General features: G+C 37.4%; 1 non-coding gene across 1 annotated transcript; it reads right to left on the bottom strand.

Moving 5' to 3' along the window:
• Positions 1-385: 385 nt before the first annotated feature.
• LOC127117072 (small nucleolar RNA R71) lies at positions 386-492 on the bottom strand. Its single transcript, XR_007801834.1, has one exon. It is a non-coding gene; the product is annotated as a small nucleolar RNA R71 (small nucleolar RNA).
• Positions 493-5,507: the final 5,015 nt, after the last annotated feature.

The raw sequence follows: 5,507 nt of genomic DNA, 5'->3' as shown, positions 1-5,507 counted from the left end.
CATTGTCAATGTTAGGGCAAGAAACATTAGGGATTATGTTGTATTTGATCCGAATGCCATGAGCACGAGAACCATTCAACTAGAGATCATTGTGGCTCAGTTTGAGTTTAAATCAATGATGTTTCAAATGTTGCAAGCCATTGGTCAATACTCAAACGCTGCAAATGAAGACCCACATATATAGTTAAGGCAATTTCTGGAGGTTGCAAGTAACTTTAAGATTCCTGGCATAACAGATGATGCATTCAGGTTAAGGATATTTCCATATTCTCTAAGGGATAGAGCCAAGAGTTGGTTGAACTCTATAGAGCCCAATTCCATAGCCACATGGAATGCCTTAGCTGAAACATTTTTAGCTAAGTATTTTCCTTCTGTCAAGAACGCTAAGATGAGGAATGAAATTACTTCATTTAGACAAGGAGATGATGAATCCTTATTTGATGTTTGAGAAATATTCAAAGAGTTATTAAGGTAATGTCCCCACCATGGTATACCATTCTGTAGCCAACTAGAAATATTCTACAACGGATTGATCCCATCTTCAAGAAATATGCTTGATGAATCTAGTGATGGATATTTTCTATCTAAGTATTATGAAGAAGGGTACAAATTGATTAAAAGTATTACGACTAACACCTACCAATGGCCAATTACAAGAGCTATTGTTGTCTCAACTCAACAGAAGTAAGTTGGTGTTCATGAAGTCACAGAAACCACGAATCTTGTTGATCAAGTGGCTAAGATTCTCCAAATGATGAAAAATATGTTGAGGAGTCATGACGTGTCAGTAGTCGAACCTTTCAAGGTTGTAACTAACATATCAGAGGTTGCTTATGTTTATTATAGGGGAGCTTATTTATTTGAAGATTGCTCAGTAAATCCTATTTCTGTTAACTATGTGGGAAACAAAAAGTACAACAACACAGACAATCTTGGGTGGCGTAATCATCAAAACTTCTCATGGAGGAATAGTCAAAACTAACTTAAACCTCAAGCACCACAAGTTCCACCTGGATTTTCTGCAGCAAACTATGTTGTGGCTAATTAAGGGAATAACCAGCTGGAAAATTATTTGAAGTCCTTCATACAAGAAACCAAGAACCAGTTTCAAGCTCAATGTGTAAGAATTAAGAACATGGAGAGTCAATTTTGGAAGATTGCTTGATCACTTAAGTCAAGTACTATGAGAGCACTTTCAAGGTTCACTAAAACTCTAGAATTTACCTCTACATCCGAGAGTATTGAAACATGCAAGGTTATCAAGTTAATAAGTGGAAAAGAATGTGAGTTATCAACATCAATAAGGGAAGAACCACCAATAGAAAATCTAAATATCCCTGACACTTTAGGAGTGGAAGTGTCTGAGTCTACTGAAGCTACACCTTTGGTGGAACCTATTTGGGAGAATGTAAAAAAGGAGCAATGCACTATGAAAACTTTTGGCATGACTTCAAATCCTGAAAAGAAACCAATTGACATGCTAGAGGTTGGCAGAACACCTAGATTTGTTTAAGAAAGGCCACCACCTCATTTTCCTCAAAGACTCAGAAAGGCTAAAGAAAATCAGCAGTTTGGAAAGTTCATTGAAATTCTGAAGTAGCTTTATATCAACATGCCATTTATTGAAGGCATTCAAAAAATGCCAAACCATTCCAAACTTATGAAGGATGTTCTTACTAAAAGGAAGAGAGTGGGTGAATTTGTTACTATGGCCTTAACTCAAGAGTGCACTCAACTTGTTTAAGGGAAACTTCCTCCTAAGTTGGAATACCCTAGAAGTTTTACTATACCATATAACATATGAGATTCTTTTTGTGGAAGGGAACTATGTGATCTTGTGGCAAGCTAACCACATGCCTTTATCTATCTTCAATAAGTTGGGTATTTGAGTTGCCAGACCAACAATTATCACCCTTTAACTAGCTGACCAAAGCATTTGCTACCCCCAAGGGAAAATTAAAGATGTGTTAGTAAGGGCTGGTAAGTTTGTATTTCCAACATATTTCATCATTATGGATTTTAGTGTTGATATAGAAACTCTCGTCATGTTTGGAAAACCCTTTCTTTATTTGGCAAGGGCATTGCTAAATATGGAAAGAAGAGAGTTGACTATGAGAGTCAATGGACAACAAGTAGTATTCAATGCATTGAAGTATCTAAGAGATGGGGGGGGGGGGGGATTGTGATGTTCATAAAATCATGGTTTTAAAAGACTTTGGAAAATAAAATAAGAGTTTAAAAACATTTTAAAAAACTTAGCAACAGAAAAATAAAAGAGAATAAAATAAAATGCGAGAAGTAAAGAGTTTGAGGGAAAAAGAGGAACACCAGAAGATATACATGTTTAGTCAAAAACAACTTATTCTTGTCCCTAAGAATTAATCCAGAGAGTTCCCAATAAATTTTGAGAGCTTTTAGTAGGAAAGACTCACGAACCCCTTTGTACAAGGAAATGATTGTTAACCTCCAACCAAATATTAGAAGACTTCGCAATATATTAGTTTGAGTCTTATCTTCCAAATGGTGAATCCAGGAAGCCAGTCCTTTCTTTAGAAATGAGGACCTCAGAGCGGTTAGTCTTCAAGTTCCTAAATCTTGGAAGCTTTTACACAGGTTGAGCTCACAAACCTAAACCTTGGTTTTACACAGGATAACTGATCAACCGCCAATTCTCCTTGTTTTCTAACACTCATTCGACACCTTTGTAAAGAATCGACAACACATTAGTCACTTATTTTATTGTTTTGTTGCGTTATTTATATGGTTGATATTGTTGTCTCTATTTATGGAGCACATATTATATGCATCATCATACTCCATTTTATGTCCTTTTGTGGTAGTTCTTTTGGTTTCAGGTATAAACAAGTGCACCAGAGGGATAGACAGGCAAAACAGGCATTCTGGGCCCGACAGAAGAAGAAAAATGGACCTACAGTATCCCTTACACGGCCACCCATGTTGGCCAACACGGGCCGTGTCCGGAGAGAAGTTTGGGAAATGGAAAATAAGGAGCTAACACAGCCGCCCGTGTCAGCCTCCCTGAAGGGCGTGTCACAGCATAATTGTGCCCAGAGGCCAACACGGCCAGGCGTGTTGCCTGGCACGGCCAGTGTTGGCTTGGGCACTTGAATTTCCAAATTTTTGCTATTTTTGGCACGGCTTATCCCGGAGGGCATTTTGGACTTTTAGGCAAGAAAATGTGTCATCAGGAACTATTTACAGTGGATTTGAATTGGGGAAAAGAGGACTTTTTGTTGGTGTAAGCCCTAGAGGCCAATACTTTTTGGTACTTGTATCGAATTATTTATTAATAATAAAAGGCATTCTCTTTATTATGGTTGATTAATAAAGTCCCTGGAATAGATAGTCCGTTTAATGTATTAAGTGTGACTTAATCATGAGAACACATTAAACATAAGGACGCTATTCCTAAAGTATCCGTAGTCGAGCTTTAGTGTGAAGTGGGATAACGTTAAAGCATTAAGACTATTATGTTTGTAGACTGATGATCACATCTCATGGATCATGGATAAAGAGTTATCAAGTCTTAAACATAGGTATGAATATTAGGAGTAATATTTATACCGGATTGACCCGCTATGAGAATACTATATAGAAAGTTATGCAAAATGTCATAAGTTATTCTCATGGTGATAATAGTGTATACCACTCTTTGACCTGAAACCACTATGGATCCTAGATGTAGAGTCGAGTGCTTTATTGCTGATCCAACGTTGTCCGTAACTGGATAACCATAAAGACAGTTGATGGGTACTCCACAAAGCATGCTGAGGGACATGAGTGTCCTAGATGGAATTTGCCCATCCTGCGTAACAGGATAAATATCTATGGGCCCAATATTGAACTGGACAAGGGTGACACGGTCTATACCTTGTGTTCAATATAGACATAAGGGCAAAGGGGTAATTATACACATAATTATTATCACAGAAGGTTTTGTCAGATCACATGACATTTTCGTGTCTTGGGTAGCAGTGATGTGTTGCTAGATACCGCTCACTGTTTATTATGTTAAATGCGTGATTTAATATAATTGCCAACGTCACGAAAACCTACAGGGTCACACACAAAGGACGGATTGATGAGAGATAGAGTAACTAAGGAATACCGTAAGGTACGGTGCCCTTAAGTAAATTATAGAACATCGTAAGGTACGATGTACTTGAGTAGAATACGAAATATGGTAAGGTACCATGGGCTTAAGTGATTTTGGGCATATTATAAGATATGGGCCAAAATACACTTAAGTGGGCTTTTTAGCTTGAAGCCCACACAAGTGGTTCTATAAATAGAACCCTTGTGCATAAGCATTCATTGCGGTTGCATTATTTTCGTTTTCTCTCACTCTCTCTCTCTCACTCAAAGCCTTCATTCGTACCAGCTAGCACTGAGATTGAAGGAACCCGTTCGTGTGGACTGAGTAGAGACGTTGTCATCGTTCAACGTTCGTGATCACTTCGTGGATCTGCATCAAAGGTTTCGATCGTCACAAGAGGTAAATATTCTATCACTGATCATGACCATTCGTAAGGATCTCTAAAGGAGAAAATTTTAATTTCCGTTGCGTTTTGGACCGCAATTCTCCTTCACTTTTTGGGAGAGGATAGAGAATTGGAAACGATCAAGATTGAAGAAGTGATAAGAAGAGAAGAACGGGGATCCTTCAAGAGCGGACGCGATTGAAGATCAACGAAATTCAGACCTTTTTGTAATGTCTCAATTTTAGTTTGTATCTGATTTGAATAATATGATAGGCTAAACCCCCCCAATGCTAGGGGGGTGTCCCTGAATTGATCATGTAATGACTCCGATGTTTGATTTCCCTTAATATATGTTATTTGATTTCAATTTCACTGTATGATTTGCGCAATGCTTTCTTTTTGGAAAAAATTAAGATTGATGTATGGTTAACGATTAGGAGGACTACAATGGTTAAGTTTTTCATACAGTGAAACCATAGTAGAGATCACCTAGGACTAGGGATACCCTATGGTCACCGGATTAATCTTGTTAATTTAAAATGCTTGATTTCATCATAATCACCTAAGGACTTAGAGGTTAGATTGAATACCAAAGGTTTCCCTCTGAGGACTTAGGGGGAAATAATCTTAAGATCCGGTAATTGAAATAATATTCAGTATTAAGGAGATATACACTCAAAGGGTCATTACAGGAGATGTTTACACACCTTCCTTGGCATATCATATTAACTTGTGAAAATATTTATTTGTTATATTTTTCCTTACAGTGAATTCTTCAAAACCATAACTATAGCTTTTGTTCAATTGAGTGACTGTTTACCTTTATATTGTTGCGCAATCCTCGAGATCGATCTTTGGGAAACTTCCCTCTTATTACTACAACGGCGAAAATAATACACTTGCTATTTTTCCGATCAAGTTTTTGGCGCCGTTACCGGGGATTGCCAAATATAAATTTAAAAAATTATCTCAATTGAAATTTTGTTGCTCTGCAACTAAAATTTA

Source organism: Lathyrus oleraceus, chromosome 1 (genome assembly GCF_024323335.1).
Source record: "Lathyrus oleraceus cultivar Zhongwan6 chromosome 1, CAAS_Psat_ZW6_1.0, whole genome shotgun sequence".
In the NCBI taxonomy this organism is placed as follows: Eukaryota; Viridiplantae; Streptophyta; class Magnoliopsida; order Fabales; family Fabaceae; genus Lathyrus; species Lathyrus oleraceus.
Note: the sequence above shows the minus strand (reverse complement) of the source record. Positions and strands in the feature narration are given on the sequence as shown.